At 37.8% G+C, this 20,352-nt stretch overlaps 1 long non-coding RNA gene across 1 annotated transcript; it reads right to left on the bottom strand.

The window, feature by feature from the left end:
* Nucleotides 1–16,903: 16,903 nt before the first annotated feature.
* On the bottom strand, nucleotides 16,904–20,036 carry LOC140876411 (uncharacterized). Its single transcript, XR_012148783.1, has 7 exons — nucleotides 20,009–20,036; nucleotides 19,866–19,900; nucleotides 19,220–19,298; nucleotides 18,950–19,133; nucleotides 18,084–18,189; nucleotides 17,218–17,284; nucleotides 16,904–16,959 (listed from the first exon to the last, which is right to left on the bottom strand). It is a non-coding gene; the product is annotated as an uncharacterized lncRNA (long non-coding RNA).
* Nucleotides 20,037–20,352: the final 316 nt, after the last annotated feature.

The raw sequence follows: 20,352 nt of genomic DNA, 5'->3' as shown, positions 1-20,352 counted from the left end.
TGTTCATCATCATCCTCGTGCAAAATGGATAGATTTGAGGTCGATTCTTGCTGTTTTTTAGTTGATAAGAAGTCTATGATGTGTGTAAATCATTTCTCGCGCATATTACAGCTTTTTCCGTTGAAAAATCGGATAGATCGGAGCCTGGGTCTCTCGTCAGCGCCGCCACTATTTTTCGCCAATTTCGGCCCCCTCGGTGGTCCATTCCGGTCATGGATTAGTGCAATATAATTGTCTCATCGAGCTCTACAAGCCTGCCAAATTTCATGAATTTTGGAGTAGTTTTGAATGTCGCCGCCACCGCCGTCTTACCCAATTTTCCGGCGACTGTCGGCATGTTAACCATTTTTGACCGTTTCGACGTGATGGATCCAAATATGCAAGTTTCGAGTCAAGATTCGAAAACGTGAAGCGGTGAAAATGCAATAAAGTTTGGAAATTTTTGGTCAAAGTTTGACCAAAGTTGACTAAAGTTGACTTTTGACCATTATGTGATTTTTCACAGATCGGAAGCCAGTTGAGGATAGTTAGAGACAAAAATCAGCAGTTTAGGAATTGAGCTTTCCTGAATTAGAAAGTTTTGAGTTTCCCGAGTCCCGATCTAAGTAACCGTATAAGTTTTTCGTGTGTTTTTAATGCAAAGGCATGTTATACCCTTCCTTGCTCACCCATTTAGATTAGTATATTCTTTGTTTTTATGATTAAATCGTGTTGTTGCATTTTTATGTGGATATGGTAGCTCGAATTTTAAGTTTCATGCATCATTCACGGTTTTATGCATTGTGTCTTGGTTTTGGATGATTTTTCTGCCATGGTTGGGTCTTAGTTGTTGGTTACTGGTTTGGTGGCAAGGTTAGGTCCCTTTGGATCTTGGATTAATATGGTTTGAGCTAGTGTTGGCTAGGTGAAGAGCTAGATGGTTGTAAGTGTGGTCTACCTAGCGGGCAGCTCGAGCAAGGCTCGGGCAAGTGGGTTGTCCGGTCAGCTCAAGTGTATTAGGGTCATATGTTATGGGTTTGGATTCGGGTTATATTATTTCGATCCGGATAACATATTTAGGAGTCCAAGTGTATAGTTTATCTAATTGGGCCAAGTTCGTTTATTGGACCAAATTTATTTATTTGGGCCAAGTTCGTTTATTGGGCCAAGCTTATGTATTGGGCCAAATTTATTTGGTGGGCCAAGTTTTTGAGCCAAATCCATTGGGTCAAGTTTTTGGGCCAAGCTTATTGGCCTTAATATATTTATTGGGGCTTAATTTATTAATTAGGCTAAATTTGTTAATGGGCCGTAGTTGTTTAATTTATTTGGTTGGACTAAGTTCTAAGTTGGGATAAGTACTATTGTGCTAATCTAAGTCTAATTGGGTAAATATAATTGTGATTGAGATAGTCTAAGTATTTTTGGGCCATGATAAGTGTTAATGAGCCAGTATAAGTTTATGGGCTTTAATTAAGGGGCAGCAACTCGAACTAGCCAATGGCAAAAAAATTAGTCCGCAAATATATATTTAATAGATGCATATGTATATTTTGATATAAGCATGATTTTTATGAAAAATGAATTAAAAATATATTTACGGGAAGAATTTTAAGGAAAAATGATATTTTTATAAGTTCATGATTCATGCATGTATTTTACGCTAAGATTACCTGCATGTAAAGAAAATATTTTTGGAAGTTGATGTAATTTGTGGCACTCATGGGATTGGAAGTCAGGATACCGGGCCCGATGACCTCTCCTCTGATGTTCAAAAGCCTATGGATCCCCATGTTAAGGTTGGGTGAAGTGACATAATAGGCATAGGGAATCATCATGCTAAGGTTGGGTGAACCTCGCCGCCGCGTACGTTGGTTTATAGATTGATCAATCACTTATGTTTATTGTCAAACTTAATTGATATGACTCATAAGAAAACGATTTTATGATTATGACATGCCATGATTATGTTATGTATTTATGTTACGTATTATGTTTATGATCAAGATTATGATGATGTTTATTTTTATGACTCAGTATTATGCAGAAATTTTTAGGATAATGCATGCATTAGATAACTCAGGATATTTTTATATGATATGTGCTTGCATGCGATTTTATTATGTAGTATTTGTTATGAAAGGGTAGAGCATGCTGAGCCTCTAGGCTCATTAGATCTAAATGGTGTGCAGGTAAGTATGATGTTAGTCAGGAGGTTGTGGTCCCAACTGGCGGCGAGGACCTCTGAGCATCCATGGCGAGCTAGCACACCCGTGACCTTCGCCAGCTCACGTTTTAGTTTTTTTAGTTTATGTTAGGATATTTAATGCAATGAGTTATTTTCCGCACATGTTTACCATTTCTAGTCATTTTCATGGATTTTTAATCTGTTCGAATATTTAAAATTTTGACATGCAATCGATTTTTATTATGTATTAAATTCTATGAAAATATATTTTAAGTATAGTTGCATATATGTATGGGCATATATGCAATATAATTAAAAAAGAAATAAAAATAACTTAATCGAGGAAGGGTGGTTTCACATATGAATCTCTAAAATCTCTATGGGTGTAAACACTCTAATGTCATGCAGTATCAATCTCCCAAGGATAATCTTCCTTTTGTCAAGTTCTAAAGAACAACCGGCTCCCAGAACTCTTACCATCATCTCTAGTGTCTAAATTCCATTATGACAGAACTGCAAGTCATATTATCACAACTGTATCATCTGCTGATAAAACTTTACTGCGGATCATACCTAGCCTCCGAATATTGATCAAGTTATCCCAACCGCCCTCGATCCCTGATTCCTACTGGAATCAAATACTATTTATCACCATACTCTAGACTTAAAGTTCCTTTGGTCAATTAACGAGATTACTATTCCCCAAGAATGATGGAATAACAGAAATTTAATACCAAATATTTATCTTTCCTACCTCTGACAAAGTCAGACGATAACCGAAAGTAACCACTGGCAAGAATCCTATACCAGGCTGAATCCAATCACTAGAACTACTCCTAGTCCAATCTACAATAGACACTGCATTGCACACTTAGTTCTGAACTTACTCTAGTAAAATAAATCCTCTGTCTATAAAAATATTGTCAAAAGAAAACATCAATCCGTATCTCTGACTAAATGAGACGATAAAATCAAATCCCTTTGGTACTAAACCAGTACCGAACTCCAGTAACTAAATTCAGCTATCACTGAAAGAAATTCTCCTGGTAGTTATGCCCCTTGTTGTGACTGCGTAAAACACCAAGACTGAAGTAACCTTCCTTGAAAGACCATATGAAATAAAATCCTCCCAAAAAACACCGGCATAGGGTCGCGCCTTCTCACCCTTCTCAATCGAACCCAATATAGTATACAACACCTGGTATAAACCAACACCTTGACCCTGATGAACTTGTCATCCCTGGAAACAACCAATAAGGTCTCAATCTAATTCAATTGGTCTAGAGAAAACTATCCAGATCAAATCATACCGCAACCGGTATGAACCATGCCCCTGATGAAACACATCATCCTTGGCATCAATCTCAAAGTCACATTCATACCCAACCATTCTAGGAAAAACTGTGTACAACTGTTCATATGGTAAGTACTTAAAAACAGATTAATCAAAATCCCATGTGTCACAATAGTTGAACGCTAATAAAGTAATAACAAGTACTGGGATGACCCGAACGATTAAACACGGATAACAAACATTAAACCACTGAAGTAGGTTTAATACAATCCTTATTACAAATCCTTAGCTAGAACCACTATGAAATTCCCAAAATATTGGAATCAATAATACAATGGTTCAATTTCTTACAACAACAAAATACTTACAATCTGACTGAATGCGAAAATCTTACATTCCGTCTATGATACCTCATACTACTAGCTGTCGTATGTATCTTAGTATCTACAGATCTTGAACATGAGATTTTCAACTATCCTTACCAAGTGCCCATGTAAACTCCTGTTAGAAAATCTTCCTCACAAGATCTACAAAGATCTTACCAATCTACCAGATCCTTCCAATGTTGTGGGGTCCATTATTTTGTATATGAGGCAGGATCTACATGACAATCTCTCCAACTACTTGTGGAGAATCTACAGAAATACCTTCCCAGGTCAAAGCAGAATGGACAACAGTATCCCGTATATCTTGCCCAATCCTCTAACATAACTGGAGGCTCAATTTCGATCTGGAAATGACTGGAGACACTAATTGTTTTTTTCTTGCTCGCAAGTGCACGGTGTCAGGTTTTACTGTAGAATGAGTAGAGTATCGTTCCCACGAGGAGTATGTATTGAAAATTATATTAATTCTTGTAATTAAAATAGGATAAAATATTTTTAGAAAATTAAATATGAGATTTTTTCCAAACATAAATAAATTAACCAAAAAAACTAATGAGCAAAAAACACAGTTTGAGAAAATATCAATGACAAAAAATATCTAGATGTTTTGATTTCATTTAGTTTTGACCACTACTTCTAATTAATTTATGTTCATGAATTCCACTCGTTTAATAGCCAAAAACACTTATTTATTTCTATTCCATTTCCGAAGCAAGAAATAGAATGTATCAATTAATCTTTGATTCCAATATCTCTATTAAAAATCTAGACTTAATGATATGTGAAAACGATGTTCTTACTCAAGCTTTGTTGACTTTATATGCCTTCCGAACTATATAAACATGAAACAATGTATTTTCCAAGGATCCTATTCAAAATCTCCTCTCCCGAGTGCCATATTTCAAATAAATATAACACTTCAATTACTGATCAAGTAATTGAATGCAATCAAATCTATAAAACACAATCAAACTTATGGAATTCAATCAAATAAATCAAAAATTTATAGAAGTAGCCTTAACTATGCTTCATCGACCCTCTAGAATCAAAAACTTAGTTTATTATGAAAACTAAACAAAAAAATCATGTTATGAGCTTAGACATCAATATTTAGAATTTAAGAAGAAAAGATAAGGAAGAACGGATCCAAAGTAGTGTCTCTGTCCCCAAATTCCGCGTCCTTCGTCTTCGTATTTGATCCTTGCTACAATTTTTCTTCACGTTGTTCGTAGCCTTCTTCTCTCGTGTGCGTGTGTTTCTGCCACCTCAAAGTCCCCTCTCAAGGTCCAATATTTCCTCTTTTATATGTCCTTGAAGCCCGTCGAATAAAGCCAGACAAATCGAGAGTTTCCAAATTTTGAAATTCTTGTATTCCTTTCTTGTGCAAGGTAGCGCTGGAGCGCCCCCTTTCTGGCATTGGGGCGCTTGCTGGTTTGAACCATAAGCGCTAGAGTGCTGTGTTGGTAAGTAGCACTAGGACGCTGCCCCCTTTCTTCATCGGTGCTGCAGCACCAAGCTTCAGGTGTTAGGGTGCTGCCTATTCGTCGTTTGAGCGTTGCAGCTCTTCATTTAAGCGCTTAGGCGTGTAAGAGTGGGTGCCCAGTGAGCCAACTGTGTGGCTATGGGCTTTGATGACTCTTTGTATAAACAATCTTTTGTTTAATATTATTTACACTTTTATGGCAATGACTTTATATTACTTCATATTGTTATATTGTGATATACTATTGTTGTTTTGATAAAGACCTTGAATATACTATAGTGTATGTAAGATGTGGTAGAACATGGAGATGTCTATCATGAAATACATCTTATAGTCACTGTATGTTCTAAAACCGTTCCTAGTCGATTGAGCCGTCCGAAAATAAGGATAAGGATCGCTCGAGTTTGAGACTAGCATTTGCGATGCGGAGTACCACGTTTCATTGGTAGGGAACATGGAGATGTTCGAAGCATGCAAATGGATATTCATAGGATGAATAATCGAACTACCCTATCCGGACTTTCCAAATGGTTATCACTTATCGAGTGGATAAAGTCCGCGGTTTTGGTTGTACACCATTAGTCCTTACGACTTGAAACATCATGGAGACTCTATATGCTAGTGCTGTGCTTTGACTCGTTTACCGACTCTATGGGGGTCATCAGGTGTCGAGATTGGGTACAGTTACGACACATATAGGAGTCAATGCATTGTTGTCAAGGATTCACCACATACTTGCGAGTGTGGATATCCTATGCGATCTGAGGAGATATTAGTGTGACAAATCTCTGGCCAGAGTACTTGATGTGATTTAAGAAATGGTTTCTTAGTAGCACATGCGATGTCACTAATTTGATCTTCAAGATGTATTGCATAGTTATCGAATCTTGAGCGACTCTCGATATACCAATGGTTGTTGATTCGATCGGGATATATGGATGAAGGGACCGTACTGTACGCTAACCAAAATCTACTGGTTCTTGTAGGCACTATCAGTGATACCTAGGGAATCATGGGGCGATGTTGCTAGGCGCTTTACCATGATTCGTTGGGCAAGTCGGAAAGTGTTGTTCCGAGTCACAAGGAGTTGTGAGCCCACGGCTAGCTGTATCCCTGAACCATTGAGGGTCACACAGTGTAATGGAGTTTTAATCCCCGTTGAGATAGTTAAATTTAAAGAGTTAAATTTAATGAACTAAGGAGTTGGACTTCTTAAATAAGAGTAAGGGAGTAGGATTTCCTAAAATGACATAGGGATGGACATTTTTGGAAACCACTGAATTCGGATTCAGGAAAATTTATTTTGACTTTAAAACGTGCAGAAATGGTTTCTGTGCACATTGGTGAAATCGTTTCATCAATCGGAGTCACGATGAATTTTATATTAATTTCTGAACGAGCGGGCTTTGCTTGTCGGGCCCCAGCTTATGATTAATGGGCCCTAAGGTGTTAGTGGCCTGCATTATAAATAAGTTATTTCAGTACAGAAATTACACACAACAGGTCATAATTTTTGAGAGCAAAAATTCGAAAACCCTATTCTCTCTCAAAGAATTTCGGCCGCCCCCTTGCTCTGCCCGAGAAAATTCCGGTCTGTGATTTTGAATCGCAGTAAGGAATAACGAATCAAATTCGTGTATTCTCTTCGCAGAAAACTTCTGATAGATTTTCTAGTGCAATCTATCAGAGGGATTAAACCTCTGTTCGTGGACCTGATTGAAGGCGTTCATCGGTTCCAGGGAGAGACAACAAGAGCAGAATTGTTATGTTGGTGTCCATTAATCTCGTTGCGAGATTTGAGGTAAAATTTATTTAATTGTTGTTTAAATTTTACACACACATAATTCAATCGATGAACGGTTGATACCCATACCATGGAAACGTTCCATGAAAAAAAAAATTTTAAACTTCCGCTGCACCGGGTATCAATCGTATTTGGTCTGGGAACTCGCCAGTTTTCCAACAGTGGTATCAAAGCCAGGTTGCTCAGATCAATCGATTGAATTAATCAATTGTACAAAATTTTTGAGTCTCGGTTTTTTGAAACAAAATAAATATTTTTAATAAAAAAAAAAAATTTTTTTTTTCCGGGGGCGAAACCCGGGCAGCGATTGGATCGCTGCCCGGAGGGGGCAGCGATGGTCGCTGCCCCCAGGGGCGGCGCACGGCGCCGCCCAAAGGGGGCGCACGGCGCCGCCCAGGGCGGCGACCGTCGCCGCCCAGGGCGGCGCACGGCGCTGCCCAGGGCAGCGCTGTGCGCTGCCCAGCGCAGCGCTGGGCGCTGCGCAGGGCAGCGCTCGGCGCTGCCCAGGGCGGCGCACAGCGCCGCCCAGGGGCGGCGCTCGGCGCCGCCCAGCGGCGGCGCCAGGCGCCGCCAGGGCAGCAAGCGTTGCTGCCCTAAAGGGGCAGCCGGGCTGCCCCGGCCCGCGCCCCGGGTGCGGGCCAACCCGGGAGTGTCCCGGGTGGCCCGCGGGAAAAATTAATATTTTATTAAAAATTAATTTTAATATGTTAAAATTTTATTTTTGGTCCGGTCAAAAATTGTTTTTGATTGGTTCACGAGATTTCGGATCGAATTGTTCGAGTCCGTAAATTTTAAAATTGATTTTGGATAAATTTGAATTTTTGGAAAATTTTAATATTTTATCCGTAAATTGAATTTTGAAATCAATTATTTTAGTACAATTGATGATAAGATATGATCTTATGATATATTAAGTAAAATATGATTTTATTTGTAAAATTGGATTTTATAGATAAAATATGATTTTATTTGATATGGAGATAAAATATGATTTTATATGTGAAATGTGATTTTATATAAAATATGATTTTATCTTGTTTAAATTTGAATTGCCACAGCATGTTATCCAATAAATTAATTTTGAATTAAATGTTATTGGATAAGGATGATCGATTGCCATGACCAATTTTGTAGGTGTATGTTAGGAATTTACATTTTGTCTTTATTGTTGTTGGTTTTATTAATGGGCCTGGTTTATGGCCCGATATGAATGTCATATGTAATAAAAGTGGCTTGGTTTATAGCCCGTTCCCACCCCCTAAAAATGTATCCCCTACTTGTCATTGTTATTTATTGTAAATACATTAGATTTAGTGGGAGATCAAGATTTGAAGATGGTGGGCCCAGCAGACAATGAAGACTGAAGAAATGTAAATTGGAAGCATATGTAATAGGATTGCATTTGCATACTGCATATTACCTAGGATTGGACTAAGACCCGTGATTGGCAACCACGGGTCAATTAGAAATGGAATCGATCATCCTATATAATATGTGATATTATGATTGTATGCATGTTTAGACATAAATTGCGTGAATCCGGCAATGCATGCAATAAATTAAATATGATGAGACAAATATTTTTATAAATAAAATCCCTCATTTTAAATATGATTTAAAATTTATATCAAGATAAATAAAGGAAATTTAAATATTGTTTAAATGTTCCTACCTTCCATCAACGGTCAATGTATGTGATGCTACCCGCGGATACGGTCCGGCTCATATTATTGGGGGGGCCCGTCCGTCGGAAAGCTGTACATTGGATCGACAAATGTTGTAAGTTGGGTGGAACTCCCATGGGATCGGCTCATATTATTGGGGGATCCACATGGCGACCGTCCATCACAACTTAATATTGATGGGTCATCTTGACATGTCACTTTAAACGGCGTCATATTATTGGGCCCTTATTGGACATGAGGTAAACACATGGGGGTTGCTTTGGAAGCAATTGGGCTCTACCTTTTGAGAATTATGGTTGGCTGATATTATTCGGGACCATAAGTTTGTCAATTGGACTCCATGTTCTCACTAAGGAAAAAGTTTCCCGTTTTCACTAGAGGGTGGTGAAATCGTTAAAATAGTGGGAGTGAGATTCATAAAATTAAATTCGCCTATTTTATGTCTTAGTAAATTGTTAAACAATCATTGATATATGTCTGTTTTTCCTTTTCAGTATTTCATACAATGAATTCGCGAAATCCTTTATTCTCGATCCTCGAACAAAACAAGCTGACTGGCGCCAACTATACGGAATGGTTCCGGAAGTTGAAGATTGTCTTAACTTCGGAGAAAATGCTCTACGTGTTAGAGAAAGCACCTCCGAAGGAAGCACCAGCTGACATAAGTCCGGAGGAATTGGCCAAACTTGATGCATGGTGTGACCATGACATCAAGACCAAATGCTATATGCAAGCCTCGATGTCTGATGAACTCCAGAGGCGATTTGAGGACACGGTGAATGCTGCTGACATTCACACGCAACTCAAGGAACTTTTTGGGGCTCAGTCGAGGGCTGAAAGGTTCTCTACTGTTAAGGAGTTGATGACGTGCCGCATGCGTGAAGGGACTTCGGTCCGTGATCATGGGGTACGAGTGATTTGGCTCATACAGAAGTTAGCGACCCTTGATTTGGTGTTGGAGCATGAACTCAATGTGGACTTGCTGCTTCTATCTCTTCCTTCTTCATTTGATGGATTCGTGATAAATTTTAATATGAACAAGATAGAGGCCACCCTTGAAGAGATGGTCAATATGCTCGTTACATATGAATCCACACTTAAGAAGGATAAGCCAGCTTTCTTGGTGGGCTCCTCATCTTCTGCTAAGAAGGGGCCAAGTATGAAGGGCAAGAAACGTTCTGCCCCACCCAAGAAAGTGGAACCCGAGAAGAAGCAAAAGACAAAGGCTTCAAACGATGGAAAATCCAAGGATGTTTGCCATTACTGCAAGAAGCAGGGTCATTGGAAGCGCAACTGCAAGGAGTATCTTGAGCAGTTGGGAACTGCAAAGGGTATGTTCTATATCGAAATAAACATGTCACTTAATACAACTTCTTGGGTATTGGATACCGGATGTGGATCTCACATTTGCAATGATTTGCAGGTGATGACAAGAAGTCGCAGGCTTAGAATGGGTGAGACCCAGCTGAGGCTCGGGAATGGTTCCAGAGTTGAAGCTACGGCCATTGAAGATGTTTGTTTGATATTGCAGAACGGTTTTAAATTATTGTTGAGAGATGTTTTATTTGTGCCAGATTTAATTAAAAACATTATTTCTATTTCTATGCTTGATAGAGATGGTTATTCTTGTAATTTTGTGAATGGGATTTGCAATATTTACAAGAATGAATGTTTAATTGGAAATGGACAACTTGAAAACGATCTATACAATTTAAAACTAAAAGACGTTCCAGTGAATTGTATTGACAAACCGGCGACAACAAACAAAAGGAAAATCGATAGTCAAAACCCGGCAAACCTTTGGCACGCTAGACTAGGTCATATTTCCTCAAGGAGGATGAACAAGCTAGTGGGAGAGGGCATGTTTGATATGTCTGATATTAACTCTCTACCTACTTGTGAATCCTGCCTAAAAGGGAAAATGACTAAATCTCCTTTTAAGGGGATGCCTGAGCGTAGTCAAAATCTGTTGGATTTGATCCATACAGATGTTTGTGGTCCATTTAGAGTAGGGACTCAACATGGCCACACCTACTTCATTACCTTTACTGATGATTATTCTAGGTATGGGTATTTATATTTAATGAAATATAAGTCTGAAGCATTTGAAAAGTTCAAAGAATTCAAGGCTGAAGTAGAAAACAAGCTAGGTAAAAGTATTAAAGCACTTCGATCGGATCGAGGTGGAGAATACTTGAGTACCGAGTTTTTGGACTATCTAAAAGAGAATGGGATTCTCTCTCAGTGGACTCCTCCTATGACACCACAGCTTAATGGTGTATCGGAGCGTCGTAATCGAACTTTGTTGGACATGGTTCGATCTATGATGAGCTTCACTGAGCTTCCACCTTCGTTTTGGGGCTATGCGCTTGAAACGGCGGTATTGTTGTTGAACAACGTCCACACTAAAGCAGTGGACAAAACACCATACGAGTTATGGAATGGCAAAGCTCCTAAGTATTCGTACTTGAGGATTTGGGGATGTCCTGCTTACGTGAAGCGGACAGTGGGAGATAAGTTGGATAGTCGATCCAGCTTGTGTTATTTTGTGGGGTATCCGAAGAATTCAATCGGATATTATTTCTATTATCCTGCTGAAACAAAGGTGTTTGTTTCACGGAATGCCACCTTCTTGGAGAAGGAGTTCTTATTGGATAAGAAAGGCGAGATGATGGAACTCGAAGAAGTTCGAGAAGAACCCGAAATACAAAATAACGATCCCACACCTCAGGAACCATTGCTGGACACGCCTGCACCTAGAAGATCCGAGAGGACTTCTAGACCTCCAGTTCGATATGGTCTTCTTCTTGAAGAGGGTCAAGATGAACCCGACATTGGATGTGATCCAAGAAGCTTCAAGGAAGCAATTTCTGATGCGGATTCGAATTTATGGCTTGAAGCTATGCAGTCTGAATTGGATTCGATGCATACAAACCAAGTTTGGTCTTTAGTAGATCCTCCCGATGGAATTGTTCCGATAGGGTGTAAATGGATCTACAAAAGAAAGCTTGGGCCTGATGGTAAGGTATTGACCTACAAGGCGCGATTGGTGGCTAAAGGTTATACTCAAAGGCAAGGAGTTGACTATGATGAAACCTTTTCACCAGTCGCAATGTTCAAGTCCATAAGAATCCTAATTGCCATAGCTGCATGGTATGACTATGAGATATGGCAGATGGATGTGAAGACTGCTTTTCTTAATGGAGACATTAAGGAAGAAATCTATATGAGGCAGCCTGAGGGGTTCACATCCATGGGAAGCGAGCATAAGGTATGCAAGCTTCAGAGATCAATTTATGGTCTAAAACAAGCATCAAGAAGTTGGAACCAGAAATTTGATGAAACAATAAAAGATTTTGGTTTCATCAAGAACCCGGAGGAACCTTGCGTGTACAAGAAAGTAGTTAAGGATGCGGTAACATTCTTAGTACTTTATGTTGATGACATCCTACTCATTGGGAATGATGTAGGGATGTTGCAGTCAACAAAGATATGGTTATCAGGTAGATTTTCGATGAAGGATTTGGGTGAGGCATCCTACATTCTTGGGATACAGATCTATAGGGATAGATCTAAGAGAATGATAGGACTCACTCAATCAACCTACATCGATACCATATTGAAACGGTTTTCAATGGATGGGTCCAAGAGAGGACATCTACCCATGTGTCATGGAGTTTCTCTATCCAAGTCTATGTGTCCCAAGACTGATGCAGAGATAGAGAATATGACACATGTACCATATGCGTCAGCTATAGGTAGTATCATGTATGGGATGATATCTACCAGACCGGATGTAGCATTTGCTCTGAGTGTCACGAGCAGATATCAGTCTAATCCTGGTCAAATGCATTGGAAAGCCGTGAAGGACATTCTTAAGTACTTGCGAAGGACTAAGAATATGTTCATGGTTTATGGAGGACGAGAACTCAAACTGGAAGGCTATACCGACTCTAGCTTCCAAAGTGATGTGGATGACTCGAAGTCAACCTCTGGATTTGTGTTCATGCTCAATGGCGGTGCTGTCTCTTGGAAGAGTTCCAAGCAGGACACCACAGCGGATTCCACCACTGAGGCTGAATACATTGCAGCATCAGCTGCTGCTAAAGAGGCCGTTTGGATGAGGAATTTCGTCCAAGAGTTGGGCGTCATTCCTGAATTTGTTGGTCCAGTCCCGGTGTACTGCGACAACACGGGTGCCGTTGCTCAAGCAAAGGAACCAAGGTCTCATCAAAGATCCAAACACGTACTGAGGAAATACCACATAATCCGGGAGATTGTGGAAAGAGGAGACATCAGTGTCGAACGAGTGGCCTCTGCAGACAATATCGCTGATCCACTTACTAAGCCTTTGCCAGGACCATTGTTTGACAAACATCGCGAAGCAATGGGTCTACGTAGTATGACTAGTTGGCTATAGGGCAAGTGGGAGATTGTAAGAGTGGGTGCCCAGTGAGCCAACCGTGTGGCTATGGGCTTTGATGACTCTTTGTATAAACAATCTTTTGTTTAATATTATTTACACTTTTATGGCAATGACTTTATATTACTTCATATTGTTATATTGTGATATACTATTGTTGTTTTGATAAAGACCTTGAATATACTATAGTGTATGTAAGATGTGGTAGAACATGGAGATGTCTATCATGAAATACATCTTATAGTCACTGTATGTTCTAAAACCGTTCCTAGTCGATTGAGCCGTCCGAAAATAAGGATAAGGATCGCTCGAGTTTGAGACTAGCATTTGCGATGCGGAGTACCACGTTTCATTGGTAGGGAACATGGAGATGTTCGAAGCATGCAAATGGATATTCATAGGATGAATAATCGAACTACCCTATCCGGACTTTCCAAGTGGTTATCACTTATTGAGTGGATAAAGTCCGCGGTTTTGGTTGTACACCATTAGTCCTTACGACTTGAAACATCATGGAGACTCTATATGCTAGTGCTGTGCTTTGACTCGTTTACCGACTCTATGGGGGTCATCAGGTGTCGAGATTGGGTACAGTTACGACACATATAGGAGTCAATGCATTGTTGTCAAGGATTCACCACATACTTGCGAGTGTGGATATCCTATGCGATCTGAGGAGATATTAGTGTGACAAATCTCTGGCCAGAGTACTTGATGTGATTTAAGAAATGGTTTCTTAGTAGCACATGCGATGTCACTAATTTGATCTTCAAGATGTATTGCATAGTTATCGAATCTTGAGCGACTCTCGATATACCAATGGTTGTTGATTCGATCGGGATATATGGATGAAGGGACCGTACTGTACGCTAACCAAAATCTATCTTGTAGGCACTATCAGTGATACCTAGGGAATCATGGGGCGATGTTGCTAGGCGCTTTACCATGATTCGTTGGGCAAGTCGGAAAGTGTTGTTCCGAGTCACAAGGAGTTGTGAGCCCACGGCTAGCTGTATCCCTGAACCATTGAGGGTCACACAGTGTAATGGAGTTTTAATCCCCGTTGAGATAGTTAAATTTAAAGAGTTAAATTTAATGAACTAAGGAGTTGGACTTCTTAAATAAGAGTAAGGGAGTAGGATTTCCTAAAATGACATAGGGATGGACATTTTTGGAAACCACTGAATTCGGATTCAGGAAAATTTATTTTGACTTTAAAACGTGCAGAAATGGTTTCTGTGCACATTGGTGAAATCGTTTCATCAATCGGAGTCACGATGAATTTTATATTAATTTCTGAACGAGCGGGCTTTGCTTGTCGGGCCCCAGCTTATGATTAATGGGCCCTAAGGTGTTAGTGGCCTGCATTATAAATAAGTTATTTCAGTACAGAAATTACACACAACAGGTCATAATTTTTGAGAGCAAAAATTCGAAAACCCTATTCTCTCTCAAAGAATTTCGGCCGCCCCCTTGCTCTGCCCGAGAAAATTCCGGTCTGTGATTTTGAATCGCAGTAAGGAATAACGAATCAAATTCGTGTATTCTCTTCGCAGAAAACTTCTGATAGATTTTCTAGTGCAATCTATCAGAGGGATTAAACCTCTGTTCGTGGACCTGATTGAAGGCGTTCATCGGTTCCAGGGAGAGACAACAAGAGCAGAATTGTTCTGTTGGTGTCCATTAATCTCGTTGCGAGATTTGAGGTAAAATTTATTTAATTGTTGTTTAAATTTTACACACACATAATTCAATCGATGAACGGTTGATACCCATACCATGGAAACGTTCCATGAAAAAAAAAATTTTAAACTTCCGCTGCACCGGGTATCAATCGTATTTGGTCTGGGAACTCGCCAGTTTTCCAACAAGGCGCTTGTCCTTCAAATTTTCTCTTCTTTTGTTTTTATTTTTCTTTATTTCTTTTTCCATTTTCATATTCTTTTGCACTCAATTTGTGACATAAAAACTCGTACTTGATTCGTCTCCTACGAACGACAAAACAACAAAATACGCATAATACCACTCAATACATAACAACAAAACCATGCAAACCATAAAATCACTCACAAGATAAATAAAACACACAAGAGAAGGCATAATAATGTTTAATACAATCGACCTCAAAATTTTATATTCCAAAATTCAATCCACATGTCGGCTAATTTTCTCAAGAGTTCTCATGTGTGTGAGATGCCAATCTCACTACCAACCTAAATTTTGATAAAATCATGCAATTCGTAAGCTTTATAAAGTCATTAAATCCGCCCTTTAGTTTCAAAATACTCTCTACCAAGTTCAATATTTATTTGCACAGATCAAAATGACTTTTTCGGTTAATATTAGGTTCAAAAAAATTAAGCAGGAGAACAAGTATCCAAATATATATCAATGGTAATCAAAGACTTGGGATTCAAGCAAAGAGATTGGATCATATCACATTAAGTATTATGAATAGAAAAAAATATTATTATTTGTACTGCTAGATATTGATCTTGGATTCCTTATACTCCATACATTCCCCATCCTTAGCCTTGTATTTGGGTTAGAATTTCAATGCAACGCCTCCCCTCACCTTACTTTATCCACCATTACTTTTTCTCCGAACATTTTATCTACTCAATTTGATTTGTACTTTCATAAATATAGAATGGCTAAAAATGCTCAATAGATTCAAAAATTGCCTAAGTCAGTTACGTGTTCATAAAAATCAACCTCAATTTCAAGCAATAATCACAAGAGTTAAGAATTAAATTCTCAAATCCATATCACAAATCCACATAATCGTTCTTTAATTGCTAGGAGTATCGAAAATCTTGACATCACTAGTAGAAAAATTGCATAAGACTTTGGTTAATAACCGAAGTCGTAGGAACTTAATTACCGAAGTAGTGTCACGTGAAGTAATAGGGTACTTTTTTACTTCGCTTAATCGCCGAAGTCTTATACCTTAAATTACCGAAGTCTTTGGTTATTTTTTGGGGGCAGAATTGGACCGATGCGAAGTAAAAACATATATTTTACTTCGCTCATTTCATAAGTTACGAAGTCAAACATATGCTTATACTTCGGTAATTAATGAATTTAATGCAGTAACAACTATGATTATACTTCGGTTCATATACGAAGTGAAATATTGTGTTTTACTTCGTTAATTTCTTTTATCACCGAAGTAAAATGAAATCTTCTACTTCGCTTATTAATGAAAATACTGAAGCCATAGAATAGATTTTACTTCATCAATTTCATTAACAGACGAAGTGATATAATATCTTTTACTTCGTTAATTTCCTATATTACCGTAGAAAAATGCATTCTTCTACTTCGTTTATTAATGAAATTTCCGAAGTAATAGAATTTGTTTTACTTCGGTATTTTGATTAATATACGAAGTAGAATATAATAATTTACTTCCATATTTGTCGATTACTAAAATTTTCGAAGCAATAGAATACATATGACTACAACATTTATTCCAAAACGACGAACATCCATAAATCCACAAGTATATTCACCAAAATAACCCGAAAATATGCATGTATCCACAAGTATTTTAAAAAAACTAAAATTGTATCCACAGAGACAAAACAAAGTATTATCCCAACGTGCACGACACATTTAGGCACCTACATAGGAGTAGACGAATTCACTCCGTTCACTTCTAACTTCATCAAATTGATCTTGGCTGTAATATTGGTTCTTGATGGATCCTGCAAACTGAAATGTAAAAAAAGATAGATCAATGTCAATAGGAAACTCATCATCTTCTCCAACTGTGGATTTTCTCATTCAACCATCTCCTATTGGCATAAAGCTTTTGAGATGATAATGCAAGTAGAAACTTATTGTTTTGGCCTACAATGATAGACAATAAACTTGATGAAGTACATGGGATAACGCCTGCATACAAAGATACCAAGGACAATTTCGAGGAGTCAATCAAATCATTATTCTATTATTAACATAATCTACTACCTCCTTGGTCACTATAGTTTTCCATGCATCGTCTCGATTTCTTCTCCATCAGTGAGTCAATGTAGATCTGCATCAGTAAAATTAAATCCTTATAAAAAAAAAAAACCAAAATATGTAAAATTGACTTGTTCTAGTTAGTAATCAATGTCCTCGTATTTTACCATCTAACACAAATACCCTGATGCACTTGATAGATCAATAATTTCAAGAGCTCCAAGAACTCCAACTTTAGCAAGTTTAATGTTTATTACATCCGCAAGATTTTCTTTCGCTATTTTTTCTACATCATCTAAACTACGGCAACTTTCATATATCGGCATCAACAAATACCTTGTATTTGTTTCTTTCTATTTCACTAACATAACCAATACCTTCCTAGTTGTCTCTGTGAATTGGTTGTTCAAAAAGAATGGGTCACCTCCATTTTGCAAGTGGTGTTGGAGTTAATTGCATCGTGGTGTTCTATCATTGTGAAGGTGATGGATATATATCGATGTATATATATTGCATCTTCCAAACTTACTGAGAACGGGTAAAATTCACCTGTGTGTGTGTGTGTACGAATGGTATCTAATATTAATATTTATATTTACTCAAAAATGAAAATGATGTGGTCGTCATTATTATTTTATACATTGTATTAAAGATAAAAATAAAATCCTACAGAGATTTTTGTCTCAAAGTAAAATAGAATTATAAAAGAAGAGGCGAAAGTGGAGAAGATTTTGCTGTTTAAACCAAAGCCAAACTATAAACTCTCAAATGTTCAACTGGATTATTTTTTTACTGTCCTCAAGAAAAGGAAAAAAAAGAAAAAAATTCCAATAAATTTCAGAAATAAAGCATAGCAGTACTGAATCACAAACCTGTGAAAGTAATAGCTGGCTAGATATTTGCATGTCTAGAGAGTGCTTCCATGCAATTCTCTTTGCTCATGTTAAACGTCATGCACTTCTCTATCAAGTGTTGTACCTGTTCAATTATATATACATATATATCCACAATTTAAACCATTATAATCTAAAATAAACATATGGTTAGTACTAGGAAAATTCAGTATTATTTAATTTGTTCGCCATAAATATGAAATTATTTACACTAGAGTTTTTAATCCGTATCTCAATCGATCTCTTTCGAATATGCAAATATATATTCCATCACATATGCAAAGAAGTAAGAAAAGAAAGCTGGTAATGATATGTACATCATGAGTTTACCGTGTGTATGTATTGAGCAGAAGAGTATGATGCCATGTGAATATATGAATGGATGGGTGTTCTTGAAAACTATTGTGAAAGAAATCAGAGGGTGGGTCGGTAGGTATATGGATAATCGGATTCAGAAAATTAAGAAATTAATTAGGTGGTACCAGAAGCTTGCATTAATGGAACCAACGATTGGTAACCACTTCTTTTCTTTTCTTTTCCCAACACTTAAAAATCAGTCAAACGATTCATTAACTAAAAAAATAAAATTCCGATTCTTCTCATCAAATCTCTTCGATATGATTCCAGATACTCGATCACATGCTCTTCGCCTAATGCACTTAGCAGATGCTGCAACCAGCTGAAAACTCTTCAAACAAATCTCCGGTCGTTCTCCGGTTAAATCGGATGCGTATTAGAGAAATGACATTCTGATCTTCAGGAGATCACGTAGAAGAAATCGAGCACTTGCGATCCATATATGGATTATAAAGCGAAAAATGAATCTAAAATGAAAGAAAACTTACGAGGTAGATTGGTGAACAGAGCTTCGTTGGTTGCGATGGAGACCGACACTTGCTAGCTGAACATGAAAGCAACTATACTGTTATGTCTGTTGTTATTTCATTTGAAAATCCACCGAAAAGTTTCCATAATGGTAGTCCAATGATGTTTGCAACTGCATCAATCAGTGCCATCTCAACTTCTGCCCTGACCTCCATCATCAGATATATATTCGTAAGCGTGATAAAGTTCTAAATTCTAATTGTACACAAAAGGAAGATCAATAAACTCACATTTCACCTAAATTACATTCCCACAACAGGGCTGATTACATTCCCACCAAGGAGGAAAAAAGGAAGACAACTCGACCACCTACATGAGATTATCAGAACAATACAATAGACAAACTTTCAGTGTTTCAACAACATGATAAATTTGGCTACAAACTTTCAGTGTTTCAACAGCTTGAATGTATAATGAAATGGAATGTCTTACATAATAAATTTAGATAGCAAAAAATAGTGAGTAATACCAAAGGGACTTGAAATTTGTATGCACAAGAGAAATAAAATACAATCGACTAAATTGATCTTGGGATGTATCCTTATGAATCCTCTGTTTATTTTGGGCCAACTACTATCACTTTCATTAAAACAAATGAATCAAAATCTAACTCAGCGTATACTTTAGTCCAAAAGAACTCATTTCGAGTTTCGAGCCAAGTTTTGAACGAGCTCAAATTATTGAAATTGGAACACATCAGCAACATCCAAGCAATATGTTAAGACAAAATCATAGAAGTCATTTGTGAGTTGAATGAGGATTTAAATAGGCAACTAACTAATTCACAAGATGACGAAATCTCAGACTAAATGGGAAAGTGAAGCAAAAAATGGGCATATCTCTCTAAATAGGCATATGAAGCAGTTCGTTTTTTACCTGAAAGCTACAACTTCCAAAAATTCAGTATCAATCTGGCACGACAACGAAATACATATCACATTTCACATCTAAGCACAGTATGATATAGAGGAATTGACTGATCATAGTGAAATTAGCTAATAATAAGTAATATTACGCACCCCACTTTCTTCTTTTACTTCTCTTATAGATCCCAAATGGATCTCCTCTAACTGAAATGTTAGAAACAGATAGCATAAAAACATTATAAACAACTGAAAACATGTCATATGATGCAAATCGCAATACCTCATGTTTGACATCATTTTGGATCTTCAATATATTATCTATCATCCCAATCTGTAGGATAAATACATGTATGCAAGAAATCATTAGTACTATCTAACTACATCATATTTCTTTTATTCATATTCAATAAACTCTGCACTCAACTCAGAAACAACTTTAAATTCAATATTTCTTTTGTCGGGCTGCTGCACCTCTTCATAGAAATGGACACTTTCCC

Source organism: Henckelia pumila, chromosome 1 (genome assembly GCF_033568475.1).
Source record: "Henckelia pumila isolate YLH828 chromosome 1, ASM3356847v2, whole genome shotgun sequence".
Classification (NCBI taxonomy): Eukaryota; Viridiplantae; Streptophyta; class Magnoliopsida; order Lamiales; family Gesneriaceae; genus Henckelia; species Henckelia pumila.
This window is presented reverse-complemented; position numbering and strand designations above follow the sequence as displayed.